Source organism: Oncorhynchus gorbuscha, linkage group LG11 (genome assembly GCF_021184085.1).
Source record: "Oncorhynchus gorbuscha isolate QuinsamMale2020 ecotype Even-year linkage group LG11, OgorEven_v1.0, whole genome shotgun sequence".
NCBI classification, from domain to species: Eukaryota; Metazoa; Chordata; class Actinopteri; order Salmoniformes; family Salmonidae; genus Oncorhynchus; species Oncorhynchus gorbuscha.
This window is the reverse complement of record NC_060183.1, coordinates 52,845,214-52,866,776: the sequence shown is the minus strand read 5'-3', so window position 1 is coordinate 52,866,776 and position 21,563 is coordinate 52,845,214. Positions and strand designations below refer to the sequence as shown.

The 21,563-nt window shown below is 42.6% G+C and overlaps 1 pseudogene; it reads left to right on the top strand.

Moving 5' to 3' along the window:
* The first annotated feature begins 6,169 nt into the window (after positions 1-6,169).
* LOC124048927 lies at positions 6,170-20,174 on the top strand (annotated as a pseudogene).
* Positions 20,175-21,563: the final 1,389 nt, after the last annotated feature.

Sequence of the window (21,563 nt, the reverse complement as noted above, 5' to 3'; positions counted from 1 at the left end):
GGGTCAGAAGTTTACATACACTCCATTAGTATTTGGTAGCATTGCCTTGAAATTGTTTAACTTGGGTCAAACGTTTTAGTTAGCCTTCCACAAGATTCCCACAATAAGTTGGGTGAATTGTGGCCCATTATTTATGACAGAGCTGTTGTAATTGAATCAGGTTTGTAGGCCTTGCTCACACACACTTTTTCAGTTCTGCCCACAAATTTTCTATAGGATTGAGGTTTGGGCTTTGTGATGGCCTTGACTTTGTTGTCCTTAAGCCATTTTGCAACAACTTTGGAAGTACGCTTGAGGTCATTGTCCATTTGGAAGACCCATTTGCGACCAAGCTTTAACTTCCTGACTGATGTCTTGAGATGTTGCTTCAATATATCCTCAGAATTTTCCTCCTCGTGATGCCATCTATTTTGTGAAGTGCACCAGTCCCTCCTGCAGCAAAGCATCCTCACAACATGTTGCTGCCACCCCTGTGCTTCAAGGTTGGGATGTTGTTCTTCAGCTTGCAAGTCTCCCCCTTTCTCCTCCAAACATAACGATGGTCATTATGGCCAAACAGTTCTATTTTTGTTTCATCAGACCAGAGGACATTTCTCCAAAAAGTACAATCTTTTTCCCCATGTGCAGTTGCAAACTGTAGTCTGGCTTTTTTACGGCGGTTTTGGAGCAGTGGCTTCTTCCTTGCTGAGTGGCCTTTCAGGTTATGTTGATATAGGACTCGTTTTCCTGAGCGGTATGACGGCTGCGTTGTCCCATGGTGTTTATACTTTTTACTATTGTTTGTACAGATGAACATGGTACCTTCAGGCATTTTGAAATTGCTCCCAAGGATAAACCAGACTTGTGGAGGTCTGCAATTTATTTTCCCTAGGTCTGTGCTGATTTCTTTTGATTTTCCCATGATGTCAAGCAAAGAGGCACTGAGTTTGAAGCTAGGTCTTGAAATACATCCACAGGTACACCTCCAATTGACTCAAATGATGTCAATTAGCCTATCGGAAGCTTCTAAATCCATGACATAATTTTCTGGAATTTTCAGAGCTGTTTAAAGGCACAGTCAACTTAGTGTATGTAAACTTCTGACCCACTGAAATTGTGATACAGTGAAATAATCTGTCTGTAAACAATTGGAAAAATTACAAAGTAGATGTCCTAACAGACTTGCCAAAACTAACGTTTTTTTGGTTGTGTGTGGGGTTGAAAAACAAGTTTTAATAACTCCAACCTAAGTGTATGTAAACTTTCGACTTCAACTGTATGTAAATGTGATATTTCAGGGTTTATTTTGAGTGCAACATTTTCTAAAATCCTGTTTTTGCTTTGTCATTATGGGGTATTGTGTGTAAATTGACGATGGGGAAAAAAAAACAAATTTAGTCAATTTTAGAATAAAAACAACATAAAATGTAGAAAACTTAAAGGGGTCTGCATGCTTTCTGAATGCACTGCATTTGTACTTGAGTTCATTCCAGCATTGTGTGACTTTTCTTTTTGATGTCACAGCTTTATTGTACATCACTGTGGCATATGAACAAATGGGTTAAAGAGCAAACTACACAATTATCACAACATAGGTTGTAATATGGCTTTTTTACTGGCTTGGCTTCCTTAGTGATTTGACCCACATACCGGAAGCAGTAGAATAACCTAAAACATAAGGCAAAATCTACACTGGAGTTGCTTACCAAGAAGACGGTGAATGTTCATCAGTTGTTGTTTTGACTTAAATCTGCTTGAAAATCTATGGCAAGACTTAAATGGTCATCTAGCAATGATCAACAACAAATTTGACAGAGCAGAATCATTTAAAAAATAATAAATGGGTAAGTATTGTACAATCCAGCTGTGCCAATTTGATTTCTGCGTGGACAAAGACCTTATGTTTTTGTCAACCTAACTCCTAACCCTAATCCCTAGAGCTAGCTAATGTTAGCCACAACAAATTGGAATTACTAACATATACATTTAGGACATTTGTAACATTGTATATTTTGCAATTCATAACATATTGCACAAATTACAATTCGTAACATATCACACGAAATGGATGATGGATATTCAAATATATGACATACCAAACAAACAGATGTCTCGGGTTTACATACATAATAATACGAAATGCTCTGAGACAATGTTGCAAATATGGGCTCCTCCATTCCACTTCTGAATTCCCACTTCAACCCATTGAAGTGGGAATTGTATAGTAACATCATTGCATAGTAACATTGTATAGTAACATCATTATGAATGAGGGATATTGTGTAAATCAAATCCAATTTTATTTGTCACATACACATGGTTAGCAGATGTTAATGCGAGTGTAGCGAAATGCTTGTGCTTCTAGTTCCGACAATGCAGTAATAACCAACAAGTAATCTAACTAACAATTCCAAAACTACTGTCTTATACACAGTGTAAGGGGATAAAGAATATATACATAAGGATATATGAATGAGTGATGGTACAGAGCAGCATAGGCAAGATACAGTAGATGGTATCGAGTACAGTATATACATATGAGATGAGTATGTAAACAAAGTGGCATCATTAAAGTGGCTAGTGATACATGTGTTACATAAGGATGCAGTCGATGATGTAGAGTACAGTATATACATATGCATATGAGATGAATAATGTAGGGTAAGTAACATTATATAAGGTAGCATTGTTTAAAGTGGCTAGTGATATATTTACATAATTTCCCATCAATTCCCATTATTAAAATGGCTGGAGTTGGGTCAGTGTCAATGACAGTGTGTTGGCAGCAGCCACTCAATGTTAGTGGTGGCTGTTTAACAGTCTGATGGCCTTGAGATAGAAGCTGTTTTTCAGTCTCTCGGTCCCAGCTTTGATGCACCTGTACTGACCTCGCCTTCTGGATGATAGCGGGGTGAACAGGCAGTGGTTCGGGTGGTTGATGTCCTTGATGATCTTTATGGCCTTCCTGTAACAACGGGTGGTGTAGGTGTCCTGGAGGGCAGGTAGTTTGCCCCCGGTGATGCGTTGTGCAGTCCTCACTACCCTCTGGAGAGCCTTACGGTTGAGGGCGGAGCAGTTGCCGTACCAGGCGGTGATACAGCCCGCCAGGATGCTCTCGATTGTGCATCTGTAGAAGTTTGTGAGTGCTTTTGGTGACGAGCCGAATTTCTTCAGCCTCCTGAGGTTGAATAGGCGCTGCTGCGCCTTTTTCACGACGCTGTCAGTGTGAGTGGACCAATTCAGTTTGTCTGTGATGTGTATGCCGAGGAACTTAAAACTAGCTACCCTCTCCACTACTGTTCCATCGATGTGGATAGGGGGGTGTTCCCTCTGCTGTTTCCTGAAGTCCACAATCATCTCCTTAGTTTTGTTGACGTTGAGTGTGAGGTTATTTTCCTGACACCACACTCTGAGGGCCCTCACCTCCTCCCTGTAGGCCGTCTCGTCGTTGTTGGTAATCAAGCCTACCACTGTTGTGTCGTCCGCAAACTTGATGATTGAGTTGGAGGCGTGCGTGGCCACGCAGTCGTGGGTGAACAGGGAGTACAGGAGAGGGCTCAGAACGCACCCTTGTGGGGCCCCCGTGTTGAGGATCAGCGGGGAGGAGATGTTGTTGCCTACCCTCACCACCTGGGGGCGGCCCGTCAGGAAGTCCAGTACCCAGTTGCACAGGGCGGGGTCGAGACCCAGGGTCTCGAGCTTGATGACGAGCTTGGAGGGTACTATGGTGTTGAATGCCGAGCTGTAGTCGATGAACAGCATTCTCACATAGGTATTCCTCTTGTCCAGGTGGGTTAGGGCAGTGTGCAGTGTGGTTGAGATTGCATCGTCTGTGGACCTATTTGGGCGGTAAGCAAATTGGAGTGGGTCTAGGGTGTCAGGTAGGGTGGAGGTGATATGGTCCTTGACTAGTCTCTCAAAGCACTTCATGATGACGGAAGTGAGTGCTACGGGGCGGTAGTCGTTTAGCTCAGTTACCTTAGCTTTCTTGGGAACAGGAACAATGGTGGCCCTCTTGAAGCATGTGGGAACAGCAGACTGGTATAGGGATTGATTGAATATGTCCGTAAACACACCGGCCAGCTGGTCTGCGCATGCTCTGAGGGCGCGGCTGGGGATGCCGTCTGGGCCTGCAGCCTTGCGAGGGTTAACACGTTTAAATGTCTTACTCACCTCGGCTGCAGTGAAGGAGAGACCGCATGTTTCCGTTGCAGGCCGTGTCAGTGGCACTGTATTGTCCTCAAAGCGGGCAAAAAGTTATTTAGTCTGCCTGGGAGCAAGACATCCTGGTCCGTGACTGGGCTGGATTTCATCTTGTAGTCCGTGATTGACTGTAGACCCTGCCACATGCCTCTTGTGTCTGAGCCATTGAATTGAGATTCCACTTTGTCTCTGTACTGACGCTTAGCTTGTTTAATAGCCTTGCGGAGGGAATAGCTGCACTGTTTGTATTCAGTCATGTTGCCATACACCTTGCCCTGATTAAAAGCAGTGGTTCGCGCTTTCAGTTTCACGCGAATGCTGCCATCAATCCACGGTTTCTGGTTAGGGAATGTTTTTATCGTTGCTATGGGAACGACATCTTCGACGCACGTTCTAATGAACTCGCACACCGAATCAGCGTATTCGTCAATATTCCCATCTGACGCAATACGAAACATGTCCCAGTACCCAGGGCGGGGTCGAGACCCAGGGTCTCGAGCTTGATGACGAGCTTGGAGGGTACTATGGTGTTGAATGCCGAGCTGTAGTCGATGAACAGCATTCTCACATAGGTATTCCTCTTGTCCAGATGGGTTAGGGCAGTGTGCAGTGTGGTTGAGATTGCATCGTCTGTGGACCTATTTGGGCGGTAAGCAAATTGGAGTGGGTCTAGGGTGTCAGGTAGGGTGGAGGTGATATGGTCCTTGACTAGTCTCTCAAAGCACTTCATGATGACGGAAGTGAGTGCTACGGGGCGGTAGTCGTTTAGCTCAGTTACCTTAGCTTTCTTGGGAACAGGAACAATGGTGGCCCTCTTGAAGCATGTGGGAACAGCAGACTGGTATAGGGATTGATTGAATATGTCCGTAAACACACCGGCCAGCTGGTCTGCGCATGCTCTGAGGGCGCGGCTGGGGATGCCGTCTGGTCCTGCAGCCTTGCGAGGATTAACACATTTAAATGTCTTACTCACCTCGGCTGCAGTGAAGGAGAGACCGCATGTTTTCGTTGCAGGCCGTGTCAGTGGCACTAGATTGTCCTCAAAGCGGGCCAAAAAGTTATTTAGTCTGCCTGGGAGCAAGACATCCTGGTCCGTGACTGGGCTGGATTTCTTCCTGTAGTCTGTGATTGACTGTAGACCCTGCCACATGCCTCGTGTCTGAGCTGTTGAATTGAGATTCTACTTTGTCTCTGTACTGACGCTTAGCTTGTTTGATAGCCTTGCGGAGGGAATAGCTGCACTGTTTGTATTCGGTCATGTTACCAGACACCTTGCCCTGATTAAAAGCAGTGGTTCGCACTTTCAGTTTCACGTGAATGCTGCCATCAATCCACGGTTTCTGGTTAGGGAATGTTTTAATCGTTGCTATGTGTAGTATCAAGGTATATGCAATGAGTTACTGTATATATACACACATCATTGACTGGAACATGGACATTTCCTTGGTTCTCAGGCACTTTCTTTCCAACAGAAGAGGGCGCTGTAGTAGCTCTGTTATTTACCTGTTAACGAGGTTGTTTCAATAAAGTTTTGGAATTGAAAGACGCGTCGGTGAGTCACTGACGGGTGAGTCTTTACTGTAGTGGGCGTATTCGATTATACTGAGACGCGCGGCACCGGTCTATGGCCCATGACGAGGACGGTCAAAAGCAGGAAGGGAAGAGCGCCCTTCTCAAATCGAAACGTCGTCTGCGCCGCTCGGTAATGTTTCAACAATGTGCATCGTTCAGAAACACATTTTTCCCATAAAATATATATTTGAATTGTCAAACTAGTTTTCATTGGAAAGGCAGAGTTATCAAAGCAATCAATTTTGCATGTGAAAACGCAGAATACTACTCATTACACCACGTGATTAATTAAGTCACTTTTGTTTTGAACATACTTCGCCGTGGGCTTTGAACGGCACCCGGCTCACGCCCGGGGCAGTCTGGTTCCAAAACGAATGCAATCACCTTTACCCAGTTAAACTCCTCCCCCCGGAGTAAAACCATAAACGAATCCCCTCAATGACTCCGTCGTTTGTCAGCGTAGCAAAGTAAGCCTTACGTCGCCCTACATTGTCAGCTATCGTTTCAATACCCCCCCGGCTGATAGGTTTATATTTGTATATATAGTTATTGTCGTACGGTTAAGGTAATAATTCCTGGGAAAAATGGCAGAAAGCGACTGGGACACTGTGACTGTGTTGAGGAAGAAGGGTCCGACTGCTGCCCAGGCCAAATCTAAGCAGGTACAGTACGGTTAGTCAGCTAGCGTTAGCTATAGCAGCTAACATTAGCCAACATGTGAACATGCGGTTGAATCCAACCACTGAGCCCATGTTGGCTACACACGGTCACTGCCTGCAGGCAACCTTACTAATATTATACATCCCGGGCGACAACCTTCTCGCTTCTCTTTGGAATTTCCTGGTCGATAGGTAAACCGATCGACGTGGACAGGAAACGACTGTGGGTTTTCATCTAGCTAGTCAATTGTCTAACGTCGATTTAATATTTTTATTCACTTTGGTTAAGGACCAAACATGGAAATCTGTGTAATTGAGTTAACCAGTTAAATGTAACTGAATGCAATCTCAATGTGAATCTGTATAAAATAATGATTTAGATCCTATCAGGGCCATAATATCTAGTAATGCTGCATACTCCAAGGGTAATCTCACCTTTCTGGTGAAAATGGTTATTGCCGAGGTGTACTCACTTGAGCACACAATCAAGTAACGTTACATATTTGATTAATGTACAAATTTGAAAACTAATATCTTATGTATTTCCTACAACAAAACTGTATGAATAAGGCTTGAAATAAGCTTTCAAATATATACTAAACAAAAGTGCAACATCTAGCGTTCTCATGTTTAATGAGCTGAAATAAGATTCCACATTTCTAATTTTGTGCACTTTTTTTACATCCCTGTTAGTGAGCTAAAATAATCCATCCACCTGACAGGTATGGCATATCAAGAAGCTGATTAGACAGCATGATCATTATACAAGTGCAGCTTGTGCTGGGGACAATTTAAGGCCACTCAAATATGCAGTTGTCACACAAGGCAATGCCTCAGATGTCTCAAATTGGGGGAGTGTGGAATTGCCATGCTGACTGCAGGAATGTCTACCAGAGCTGTTGCCAGAGAATTGAAGGTTAATTTCTCTACCATAATTTGTCTCAATGTCATTTTATAGAATTGGCACAACTTCCAACTTGCCTCAGTCGCGGACCCACACCACCCCAGGATCTCCATCCAGCTTCACTTGCGGAATCGGCCCGGGGGGGTGGTGTGTGTGTGTTTATGTCTGCAATAAAGTCCTTTTGTAGGGGAAAACTAATTCTGATTGGCTGGGCCTGGCTCCGCAGTGGGTGGTCTGGGTCCCAAGTGGGTAGGCCTATACCCTCCCAGGCCCGCCCATGTCTGCGCTCCTGCCCATCCATGTGAAATCCATAGATTAGGGCCTAATTAATACATTTCCTGAAATGAACTGTAACTCAGTACAATTTTTGAAATTGTTACATGTAGCATTTATATTTTTGTTCAGTGTAGTATAATCAAATTTATAAAAACTTAAGATTCCACAACTGTAAAATAGTTGTATGTTTAGTGTTAGAGAGGTCACTCTTGATCAAAACTTCTGCCCCCATTGCTGTGAATGTCAAATTACTATAGCTTGGCTTCCTGAAGTCGTTAGGAACTTGCCCTTCATCTCATATTAATCTTGTCCGTTTGTGTTATCTGTTTTAAAATGAAAAGTATTTTAGGTCAATGGCTATAATCGATCTCAATGTATAACCATGAGGAAACCACTCTCCTGCTGCACTACGATGTAATGATTGCAGGCATGTGCTTTGTCATTGGCTGTGATGTAGGGTTCAGCCAGGAGTTTATGGACAGTCATTCGGAAAAGTAAATTAAATGGTAGGGGGAACATTCCAGCGTAATGTGGTTTCAGATTTGACATCCTAAGTCACACAGGCTCTGAAAATATACTGTCTTGGTGGAAACCAGAGCTATTTCTCACTGCCAGCCATTACAATCTACGGTGTCCACAGATCGATTTTATAAGCGAAAATGTCGGCCAGAACCACGCAGATCCTCTAAAAAGGGGACTTTACATCTGAGGGTTTAATGGATGGAATGTTACCATGAGTTTGGCTAGGCTGATTGGCAATTAGAAGCAGCTGGTGCTTGTTGAGTTGCTACATTAGGGAGCTGCTTTTAAGGCAACTAGTTAGCGGGTGCATTCAAGACTAGTCCTCTTCTGAATTTGTTAATTCTTTATCTTAAAGGCCATGTTTCACTTTAAAATCCCCCAAATGAGTAGTGCATATTAGTGCTGACCACAATTATTTGATTGTTTGGTTGTTAGTCTGTTAGTTGACGGAGGTTGTTTTGAGTCGAGCAGTAACGCCCGCACACACAGTACCAGTCAAAGTTTGGACACCTCATTCAAGGGTATTTCTTTATTTTTACTATTTTCTACATTGTAGAATAATAGTGAAGACATCAACAATTAAATAACTGATATGGAATCATGTAGTAACCAAAGTGTTAAACAAATCAAAATATATTTTTATATTATTTAAAGTAGCCACCCTTTGCCTTGATGACAGCTTTGCACACTCTAAGCATTCTCTCAACCAGCTTTGAGGAATGCTTTTCCAACAGTCTTGAAGGAGTTCCCACACATGCTGGGCACTTGTGGCTGCTTTTCCTTCACTCTGCGGTCCAACTCATCCTAAACCATCTTAACTGGGCTGAGGTCGGGTGCTTGTGGAGGCCAGGTCATCTGATGCAGCACTCCATCTCTCCTTGGTCAAATTCTAAATAAATCAGCAAAGCATCATACCACCATCTCCATGCTTCACGGTGGGAACCACACACGCGGAGATCATCCATTCACCTACTCTGCATCTCACAGACACGGTGGTTGGATTCCTCAGACCAAAGGACAGATTTCCACCGGTCTGTCCATTGCTCGTGTTTCTTGGCCCAAGCAGGTTTCTTCTTATTCTTCCTATTATTTAGTAATGGTTTCTTTGTAGCAATTTGACCATGAAGGCCTGATTCATGCAGTCTCCTCTGAACAGTTGATGTTGAGATGTCTGTTACTTGAACTCTGGTTTGGACTCCCGAGTGGCGCAGCGGTCTTAAGGCACTGCATCTCAGTGCTTGAGGCGTCACTACAGACACCCTGGTTCGATTCCAGGCTGTATCACAACTGGCCGTGACTGGGAGTCCCATATGGCGGCTCACAAATAGCCCAGATTTGGCCGGTGTAGGCAGTCATTGTAAATAAGAATTGATTTACAGTGGTTCAATGTATTAGAAAAGTCTTTCCAGCTCTCTCCCTTTTGACAACCACTCAGTGTGAAAGGGAAAAATGTCATGCTCTGATCCAGTGGAAACGTCATAAAATTGGCCTAACTTATTACTTATCCATGCTTAACTGAAATAGGTTTCGGTACTCATTTTGGGTGCTGGTGCTGTTTATATTTAGGTGCAGGTGCTCCACAATACTCTTGAGCTGAAGCAGTAGAACATTTGAGGTGCCTGTACTCAGCTACTGTGTACTCCTGACCTAGTCCAGGTGTGTTTCTCATACCTTGCGCAAATAGCATACAGAAGGGTGTGTCACTATGGAAACTGAGGGCCCAGAATATTTTATGCAATGTTGCAAATTCGCTAGCACAAGCTTCAGCCGGACCCAAGATAATAGTTGATACAATGTTTGAAGTCTGACTGCACATGGCCTGTCTGCAACAATGTGATTTATAGGATATTTATTATATTTTCTACTTGCAGCTATGTAGGCTGTTTTTATATGGTTGGCAATTAAAGTTACCTTTTTAGGTTTATTTTTCATTTGGATAGAATTTTGATTAACCACATGGCAATGATTGAGATATGAAGACATTATTATAAATTAAATAACTTTCACAAAAATGTGCATATTAACCTTAACTGGCACACAGATCGGTAGAAATGGTAAGATAAATTGGCTTCCCACATGAAAGGTGGCAGACTCGTGTAGCCTATTGCCGCCTATTTCAGGAGAGTAATGGCAGACTCTGCGAGAGGAGAATAGTTGGGTCAGATTGTTTTTTTGTTGGTTGGTTATCTAGATCTCTGGAGAGGCATTTGTCGTATTTCATCAAAACGTAAGCTTAAAGCATCAGACAAACTCCATGCATATAGTTGATTTAATTTAGTCACATAGGGTGTGACTATATATGGAAAAATACATGTTTAAAAAAAAAAAAATATTGGTCAAAAGAACAAGACTACTTTAGTTTTTTTTAGGCAGGGACAGCCCTATAGCATATGTACTTTTTTTAAAATCTCACATTGTAAATATAATCGAATTTATTTATTTATACTGTGTTTTGAGCCCTGAATTCTGATTTGCTGACAGCCGTGGTATATCACATACCACGTGTATGACATTAAAAAAAATTCTGCCTGTATAGAGTACCACATGAGGAGTCTCAATACCCATAAAACCTAGCGGTCACACAGGGAAACTTTTCCAATAGCTTTTCCCACAAGGGATTATAGAAACTTAAAATAAGGGCTGTGTAGTTTAGGCTTACCCCAGCATTTTGATTTTGAAGTAAATCTCTCTAGGACTTGGTGACTTGCCATGTAATTTTCTTTTTTTTAATAAACATTCAATTTATTCTACAGTTACAAAACAACTTTTTCATAGAATGTTGCTCTTCAAATTTTTACTAACTCTGATAACTTAAACATCAAGGATGGGCAACTTTGGTGGGGGCCACAAACACGGAACTCATGAGATGACTTGGATTGCATTTCTTTATTTTTGAACCATTCCATTGTAGATTTTGCTTTATGTTTTGGATCATTGTCTTGTTGGAAGACAAATCTCCATCCCAGTCTCAGGTCTTTTGCAAACTCCATCAGATTTTCTTCCAGAATGGTCCTGTATTTGGCTCCATCCATCTTCCCATCGATTTTAATCATCTTCCCTGTCCCTGCTGAAGAAAAGCAGGCCCAAACCATGATGCTGCCACCACCATGTTTGACAGTGGGGATGGTGTGTTCAGGTTGTTGCTGTTACGCCAAACATAACATTTTGCATTGTTACCAAAAAGTTCAATTTTGGTTTCATCTGACCAGAGCACCTTCTTCCACATGTTTGGTGTGTCTCCCAGGTGGCTTGTGGCAAACTTTAAACTACACTTTTTATGGATATCTTTAAGAAATGGCTTTCTTCTTGCCTCTCTTCCATAAAGGCCAGATTTGTGCAATATACGACTGATTGTTGTCCTATGGACAGAGTCTCCCACCTCAGCTGTAGATCTCTGCAGTCCATCCAGAGTGATCATGGGCCTCTTTGCTGCATCTCTGATCAGTCTTCTCCTTGTGTGAGCTGAAGGTTTAGAGGGATGGCCAGGTCTTGGTAGATTTGCAGTGGTCCGATACTCCTTCCATTTCAATATTATCACTTGCACAGTGCTCCTTGGGATGTTTAAAGCTTGGGAAATCTTTTTGTATCCAAATCCGGCTTTAAACTTCTTCACAGCAGTATCTTGGACCTGCCTGGTGTGTTCCTTGTTCTTCATGATGCTCTCTGCGCTTTTAACGGACCTCTGAGACTATCACAGTGCAGGTGCATTTATACGGAGACTTGATTACACACAGGTGGATTGTATTTATCATCATTAGTCATTTAGGTCAACATTGGATCATTCAGAGATCCTCACTGAACTTCTAGAGAGAGTTTGCTGCACTGAAAGTAAAGGGGCTGAATAATTTTACACACTCAATTTTTCAGTTTTTGATTTGTTAAAAGTTTGAAATATCCAATAAATGTCATTCCACTTCATGATTGTGTCCCACTTGTTGTTGATTCTTCACAAAAATATAGAGTTTTATATCTTTATGTTTGAAGCCTGAAATGTGGCAAAAGGTCGCAAAGTTCAAGGGGGCCGAATACTTTCACAAGGCACTGTAAGTATTTGGTCAATAACAAAAGTTTCTCAATACTTTGTTATATACCCTTTGTTGGCAATGATAGAGGTCAAACGTTTTCTGTAAGTCTTCATGAGGTTTTCACACACTGTTGCTGGTATTTTGGCTCATTCCTCCATGCAGATCTCCTCTAAAGCAGTGACGTTTTGGAGTTGTTGCTGGGAAACACTGACTTTCAACTCCCTCCAAAGATGTTCTATGGGGTTGAGATCTGGAGACTGGCTATGCCACTCCAGGACTTTGAAATGCTTCTTACGAAGCCACTCCTTCGTTGCCCGGGCGGTGTGTTTTGGATCATTGTCATGCTGAAAGACCCAGCCACGTTTCATCTTCAATGCCCTTGCTGATGGAAGGAGGTTTTCACTCAAAATCTCACGATACATGGCCCCATTCATTCTTTCCTTTACAGGGATCAGTCATCCTGGTCCCTTTGCAGAAAAACAGCCCCAAAGCATGATGTTTCCACCCCCATGCTTCACAGTAGGTATGGTGTTCTTTGGATGCAACTCAGCATTCTTTGTCCTCTAAACACGACGAGTTGAGTTTTTACCAAAAAGTTATATTTTGGTTTCATATGACATTCTCCCAATCTTCTTCTGGATCATCCAAATGCTCTCTAGCAAACTTCAGATGCGCCTGGACATGTACTGGCTTAAGCAGGGGGACACGTCTGGCACTACAGGATTTGAGTCCCTGGCGGTGTAGTGTGTTACTGATGGTAGGCTTTGTTACTTTGGTCCCAGCTCTCTGCAGGTCATTCACTAGGTCCCTCCGTGTGGTTCTGGGATTTTTGCTCACAGTTCTTGTGATCATTTTGACCCCAAGGGGTGAGATCTTGCGTGGAGCCCCAGATCGAGGGAGATTATCAGTGGTCTTGTATGTCTTCCATTTCCTAATAATTGCTCCCACAGTTGATTTCTTCAAACTAAGCTGCTTACCTATTGCAGATTCAGTCTTCCCAGCCTAGTGCAGGTCTACAATTTTGTTTCTGGTGTCCTTTGACAGCTCTTTGGTCTTGGCCATAGTAGAGTTTGGAGTGTGACTGTTTGAGGTTGTGGACAGGTGTCTTTTATATTGATGAAGTGTTCAAACAGGTGCCATTAATACAGGTAACGAGTTGAAGACAGAGGAGCCTCTTAAAGACGTTACAGGTCTGTATTTTCCACCATAATTTGCAAATAAATTCATAAAAAAATCCTACAATGTGATTTTCTGGATTTTCCCTGCCCCTGAAAAACAACCCCACAGCATGATGCTGCCACCGCCATGCTTCACCGTAGGGATAGTGCCAGGTTTTCACGTAATGCTTGGCCATTCATGCCAGATATTTCAATCTTGGTTTGAGACCAGAGAATCTGTCAGTCTGTCGTGTGCCTTCTACTGAGTGGCTTTTGGACTGCACCATGAGATTGACTTGCATATAATTAATGTTAGCCCTCTCTGTACGTCCAAGGGCCAGCCGTGCTGCCCTGTTCTGAGCCAGTTGTAATTTTCCTAAGTCCCTCTGTGGCTACGAAACTAGGGCCTGTAGGACCTGCCTAAAGCATAGCGCTTTATTATGGACTGACTTCTTCCCATTTTAGCTATTTTTGTATCAATATGTTTTGACCATGACATTTTACAATCCAGGGTAACTCCAAGCAGTTTAGTCACCTCAACTTCCACATTATTCATTAGAAGATGTGGTTTAGTGAATGACTTTGTCCCAAATACAATGCTTTTATTTTTATTTAGGACACACTTATTCCTTGCCACCCATTCTGAAACTAACTGCAGCTCTAAGTGTTGCAGTCATTTCAGTCTCTAGTAGCTGACATGTACAGTGTTGAGTCGTCTGCATACAGACACTGGCATTTCTCAAAGCCCTTGGCCTGTCATTAGATTGAAAAAGGGACCTGGACAGCTGCCCTGGGGAATTCCTAATTCTACCTGCATTATGTTGGAGGCTTCCATTAAAGAACACCCTGTTCTATTACAGGAAACTCTATCCACAACATAGCAGGGGGTGTAAAGCTTTCAAGCAGCAGATGATTGAAGTCTAAAACAGCCCCTGCAATCTTTTTAATAATTTTCTCTTAGCCAATCAGTCATTTGTGTAAGTGCTGTGCTTTTTGAATGTCCTTCCCTATAAGTGTGCTGAAAGTCTGTCAATTTATTTACTGTAAAATAGCATTGTATCTGGTCAAACACTTTTCTTCTCCCAGAAGTTTACTAAGGGTTGTAACGGGCACAGTGGTCGGCTATCTGAGCCAGAAAAGTGGGCTTTACTATTCTTAGGAAGTGGAATGACTTGCTTCCCTCCAGGCCTGAGGGCACACAATTTCTAGTAGGCTTAAATTGAAGATGTGGCAAATAGGAATGGCAATATTGTCTGCTATTATCCTCAGTAATTTTCCATTCAAGTTGTCAGACCCGGGTGGCTTGTCATTGTTGATTAGACAATATTTTCACTTCTTCCACTCTCCCATTACATAATTTAAAAGTACAATTTCAACTGTGGGACCTTATATATGGCACAGTCAGAAGAGGACTGGCCAACCCTCATAGCCTATAAGCATCAGCTGATCTCTCAAAGTGCTGTACAGAAACCCAGCCTAAAACCCCCAAACAGCAAGCAATGCAGGTGTAGAAGCACAGTGGCTAGGAAAAACTCCCTAGAAAGGCCAGAACCTAGGAAGAAACCTAGGGCTTTAAAAATACATTTGATTATATAGACAGGTGTGCCTTTCCAAATTATGTCCCGTTCAATTGACAAGTTGTAGAAACATCAAGGATGATCAATGAAAACAGGATGCACCTGAGCTCAATTGAGTCACGGCAAAGGGTCTGAACAGATATGTAAATAAGTTGTTTAATACATTTGATAAGATGTGTAGATTGTAAATTGATTAAATAAATACAAAAATCAATGTGGAAAAGGTCAAAGGGTCTGAATAATTTATAAATGCATTGTAGATGCAGCCTAATTCATTACTTTTAAATTTACAAATCAAAATCGCAGCTGTCTTTCACTTCACAATTTATCTTCAATGTCAAATATCACGATATTCGATTGAATGTCATCAGGCCAACCCTACTATGTCGAGTTTTGCTTGGAGTCTCAGATGTCATCAAGCCATGGTAGTTAGACTGCTGTGGTGATGACAATCGCCAAAACTAATTCCAAGGTAGTCAGACCATTGAGAGAAATGCGCTGTTCTGGACCGCATGTGGCGTGTCATTGGAGATTTATAGTTTAGGTAGTACAAGCGTATGGATGAGATGCCCACAGTAACCCAACCTTAAACATCAGGAGAGCAAGCAGAAGCGACTGTCGCAAGGAGAAAAAAAAACTTTGGTGATTCAGGCTCAGTTGGTGAGCCAATCTGCTTTTGGCTGATTGGGTAGGATTCTGTGTGTGAGGTAGACTGTCTGTAAAATGAGGCAGGACTTGAGTTAATGCAGGTTCTGAAAGATGAGCATGTTGTGGCTGTTGAGGTCAGCAGATGTAGGAATGATAGGCTTGAGAGGACCAGCATCCGGGGAGTTGTATGGTGTTGATGCCATGGATGCAGCTCCGATGCGTAACGAGTGTCCAATGAATTGGTCAGCAGGATAGCCATAGAGGGATGATTTAGTCTCAGATTGGAACCATTGCCGAGGCGATGGAACCTGATTAATAATGGCTCAGAAGGAGCGGCATGTTAAGATGGCTGAGATGAGGAGCTGCAAGTAACTGGCTGAGATGTCAGTGTTCATTGCTGGAAGGGATGGAAGGTGAGACTCTGGGAATGGCAGTCACAGGACCAGTGGGACTGGTGGTGGAGAGTTGGTCACTGGCAGAGGGTGTGAGCAGGTGCCGAAGTGTGAGTTTAAGGAAAATGTAACCAGGGCATTGGAGGGAGGGGGGCAGCCAGAAGTGGAGCCACGCAACAAGCAGAGGCAGTGTGGGATGCATTAGCGGCTACTGGCATCGGGGCAGACAGGATGCAGGAAGGGTGGGATGGACAACCGCAGAGGCTACAGTACCGCTGTTGAGAGCACCAGTATGTGCTGACATTCCACTGCAGAAGCCAATAGGTAGTGAAAGCAGAACCGGCAATGGCAGTTTCAGATTGTTGCGCCACCAAAATGAATGCCAGATCCATAACGATGGAGTGGTAGTCCTCCAACTCAGTGGTGAGAAGGGTGAGCCAAGCAGATGACGTCTCTGTAGTGGCTTCTTCCTTGCTGAGCGGTCTTTCGGGTTATGTCGATATAGGACTTGTTTTACCAGCATCTTCATAAGGTCCTTTGCTGTTGTTCTGGGATTGATTTTAACTTTTCACACAAGTACGTTCGTGTCTCCTTCCTGAGCGGTATGATGGCTGCGTGGTCCCATGGTGTTTATACTTGCGCACTATTGTTTGTACAGATGAACGTGGTACTTTCAGGCATTTGGAAATTGCTCCCAAGGATGAACCAGACTTGTGGAGGTCTACAATTTTATTTTCTTGACTTTTTTTTCTGAGGACTTTGCTGATTTCTTTATCATTTCCCACGATGTCAGGCAAAGAGGCAATGAGTTTGAAGGTAGGCCTTGAAATACATCCACAGGTATACCTCCAATTGACTCAAATTAAGTCAATTGGCCTATCGGAAGCTTGTAAAGACATGACATTTTCTGGAATTTTCCAAGCTGTTTAACCTCTAGCGACGAGCAATCCCGTATCCGGGAGCGTAATCATAGCCTCAAGCGCATTACCATAACGCAACTTTTTCTATTCATGAAAATCGCAAATGAAATAAATATATTCAAATACAAGCTTAGCCTTTTGTTAAAAACACTGTCATCTCAGATTTTCAAAATATGCGTTACAGCCAATGCTAGACAAGCATTTGTGTAAGTTTAGCATGGCATAATGCTATGCTAGGCCGTGCTGGCAGCAGGCAACATTTTCACAAAAATAAGAAAAGCAACCAAATTAAATCATTTACCTTTGAAGAACTTCAGATGCTTTCACTCAGGAGACTCCCAGTTAGATAGCAAATGTTCCTTTTTTCCAAAAATAATATTTTTGAAGGCGAAAAACGTCACGTTATGTTTGTTCATCCTGTTTGGCTGAGAAATCGACCGAAAATACTTAAACTATAACGCCAAACGTTTTTCTAAATTTGCTCCATAATATTGACAGAAACATGGCAAACGTTGTTTAGGATCCATCCTCAAGGTGTTTTTCACATATCTATTCAATAATCTATCAGTGGTGGCAGTTCTCTTGTCATCAGAAGCAAACGAAAAAATACTGCAGCTGGAGATTACGCAATAATTGCAACGGAGGACACCAAGCGACCACCTGGTAGATGTAGTCTCTTATGGTCAATCTTCCAATGATATGCCTACCAAAACGTCACAATGCTGCCGACACGTTGGGGAAGCGACAAAGACTAAGCTCAGTCGTGGCCCATTCACAGCCATATAAGGAGTCATTGCCATGAGGCGGTTTTTAAAAAATGCTGCACTTCCTGATTGGATTTTTATCTGTTTTTTTTTCTGTAACATCAGTTCTGTGGCACTCACAGACAATATCTTTGCAGTTTTGGAAACGTCAGTGTTTTCTTTCCAAAGCTGTCAATTATATGCATAGTCGAGCATCTTTTCGTGACAAAATATCTTGTTTAAAACGGGAACGTTTTTCATCCAAAAATTAAAATAGCGCCCCCTATATCCAGAAAGTTAAAGGCACAGTCAACTTAGTGCATGTACACTTCTGATCCACTGGATTTGTGATGCAGTGAAATAATCTGTCTGTAAACTATTGTTGGAAGAATTACGCATCGCAACGTTCAACACCATAGTGCCCACAAAGCTCATCACTAAGCTAAGGTCCCTGGGACCAAACACATCTCTCTGCAACTGGATCCTGGACTTCCTGACGGCCACCCCCAGGCGGTAAGGGTACGTAACACATCCGCCATGCTGATCCTCAACAGGGGCCCCTCAGGGGTGCGTGCTTCATCCCCTCCTGTACTCCCTGTTCACCCACGACTGCGCGGCCAAGCATGACCCACCTCCAACATCATTAAGTTTGCGGACGACACAACAGTGGTAGGCCTGATCACTGACAATGATGGGGAGGAGATCTGAGACACACTGCCAGGACAACTACATCTCCCTCAATGTGAGCAAGACATTGGAGATGATCGTGGACTACAGGAAAAGTCGGGCCGAACAGGCCCCCATTAACATCGACGGGGCTGTAGTGGAACAGGTCTAGAGTTTCAAGTTCCTTGGTGATGTGGACACCATGGTCCAAGCACACCAAGACAGTTGTGAAGAGGGCACCACAACACCTTTCCCCCTCAGGAGACTGAAAAGAAGAAGAAAAAATCAGGAGACTGAAAATATGTATTTTTTGTTAATTAACACCATTTAAAAACATTTTTGTAGCTGGCTTGTGTTTGGATTGTGTGTTGTATCCGCACCCTGTCCTGGACTACTCATCTATACTAGCTAAATGTATCCCTTTGTTATGGAATGATATAGTAAAGTGTTGAATAATGTACTATGTTATCTCTAGGCTATCACAGCTGCACAGAGACGTGGAGAAGACCTCGATACTACCAAGAAATGTAAGCCTTTTATTATAAATAGCAATTCATGTGCAACCATCTCCCCTACTTGGAGGTCTGGAACATGATGGATTGATTTCTGAATGAAATTATGTCATGGCTTGTTTACTAACCACGCCAATTCATCTGTGTCCACAGGGTCTGCAGGGCAGAACAAGCAGCACCTGGTGACCAAGAACACTGCCAAGCTGGACCGGGAGACAGAGGAGCTGCAGCACCTGAGGGTCTCCCTGGAGGTGGGAAAGGTTATCCAGCAGGGCCGCCAGAACAGTGGCCTCACCCAGAAAGATCTGGCCACTGTGAGTAAAGCTGCTGCAGACCCACATGACTCATTAGGACAGAGGCATTAAACGTTTTTCAGTGAGGACCCCAATTTTTCAGCCATAATTTCTCGGGACCCAATGTTTTTCGCAGTAACTTTTGTTACCACCCCACCCCAAATATTATGACACAACCTTAAAATTGGTACATTTGAGATTTTTTCATTAACAAATAACCCTTAATTTGTTACATTTTAATCCCTTATCAAAATGAAAAGAATCTTTCTCAAAATAGTTTGTATATTACCCCATACAATAATCTGTACTATTCATATGTATTCATTTTTTATTTTGGGGGGGACCCCACTGCATCTCCCCCTGACTTTGAATACCACAGCATAAGGACATTGGTGCATTTCTGTAGTCAGAATTTCTATGTCTTACTCTCCTCGTCTTCTCTACATCTGTACTCATCTGAAAACACAGGGTAGGTGAAAACAATGTCCAATACATTCACATCTGTACAGCTGTAGATGAGGACAGGAGGACACTTCCGAGATGCATCTAATCATGTGTGTATGTAGCTTAAATGAGATGGCCTCTGACTGACATTTCAACCGTTTTTGACAGTAGGTCTAAATATCATGTTTTTAGGTCACTGATTTCTTCTCTTTTGGCTTTGACTTTCAGAAAATTAATGAGAAGCCTCAGGTCATCGCAGACTATGAGTGTGGAAAAGCAATTCCCAACAATCAGGTCATGGGCAAAATTGAGAGAGCAATCGGTGAGTGGAATCTGGGACAGACTGTCACTGACATTGTTAATAATCAACCCCTATGTTTTATCATGTTTCAGAGTAGCGTAATGCCACCTTATTCATCAGTACTTTTAATTTTACCATTGGTCCTTGTTTGTCTGATGTCACAACTTTTTGTTCTCAGGTTTGAAGCTGCGCGGGGAAAGATATTGGACTGCCTCTGGAGGCAAAACCAAAGAAGAAATGAGGACAAAGCCTCGAAATCAGCCCCCCCTTCCCCCTGTCCCCCATCTCTATCCCCACCTTCCTACTCCAGCTATGACCCTGCCTTCCTTAACTCTCCAAACCCCCCCTCTCTCCCCTATCACCCTCCTCTACCTGGGCTGACCTCCACCTGTGTCCTGCTACAGGACCTGGTGATCCACCATGTTGCAAGCTGCATATACTGACAAATCATCACAAATTACTTCTTATAATCAATGAATGAACAACTGAATGCATTGCAAAACGTGCTAACCAAAAGTGCTCTGAAATGAATTTTTTTCTTTAACTTTTTTTGGGGATGGTTGAAACAGACTAGGTTAATTTTACTATGGCCATGTGCATCGACTCTAACATACATTTTTCTCTGAACATGTTCTTTTTAACCATTTTGAACGTGCTTGATTGCAGCCTTTTCAAACACTTTGCATATTTGGTCACTACGATATGGACATGTCCTACTGCTGTAGCTTGGTTTTGATCTTCAAATAAAGTTTGACAGTTTACTTCTGTGTGTGTCATCTGTTGGTATTTTTAAGATAGAATGTGTTATGTTATCTGCATTTTTTTATTAGAGAAGACCTTGAAATAAGATGTTTTGGTGTCTTGTAATGTTACTAGGGGTAATTAAACCAATCTGACACATTGGCCCTGTGCACTCAGGTTGTACAATTGCTGTACAACGGGTCGGCAACAGACGTCCTGCAGGCCCCAAAAAATTGAGGGTGTGATTTTCTGGTTTTAAAAGACTAAAATCACCAGGAATTTGACTAAAGATTAGTTTAATTTCGGAAATTTGTTTACAATTTTCCCACAAATGGGGAAGAAAAACATGCTTTTAGTTATGTATGTGGACACCTGCTCGTCGAACATCTCATTCGAAAATGATAAACATTTTAATATGTACTTGGTCCTCCCTTTGCTATAACAGCCTCTACTTTTCTTGTGCTGACATTGCTTCCAGAGGCAGTTTGAGCTTGTGTGGTCTACCATGTCACAGCTGAGCCGTTGTTGATCCTAGACATTTCCACTTCACAATAATAGCACTTACAGTTGACCGGGGCAGATCTAGCAGGGCATATTTTTTCCAAAGGTCTTATCTAGTTGCCTACCCCTGATGTACAATGTATTTAAAACGACCAATATTTTCTATGCTTTTCTTCTGGGGTCGATCAGTGTTCAACACATCCAACATCAAAGGTTCTCAATACTTGTTCAATACTTCCCATTGAAGGTTCTGTTCCAAGATATGAGTTTACAATCTAAGGTAACAATGAGTAAACTGTGTCATGGTCAAAACGTATAGATTCAATGGTGGGGAAGAAGTCTGTCCGTAATAATGTTTTGACTGACTGACTGCATCACTTATTTTTATAAGAAACGTGTTAAATTCTAAATAGTTTGCAAAGTCCATTAATAGCTCACACACAATTTCCCCACCAGGGGTCTTTTCATAGTCTCCAAATTCAAGAAAGCGTACAGTATTATATAGAGCCATTATTGCATGGAATTCCC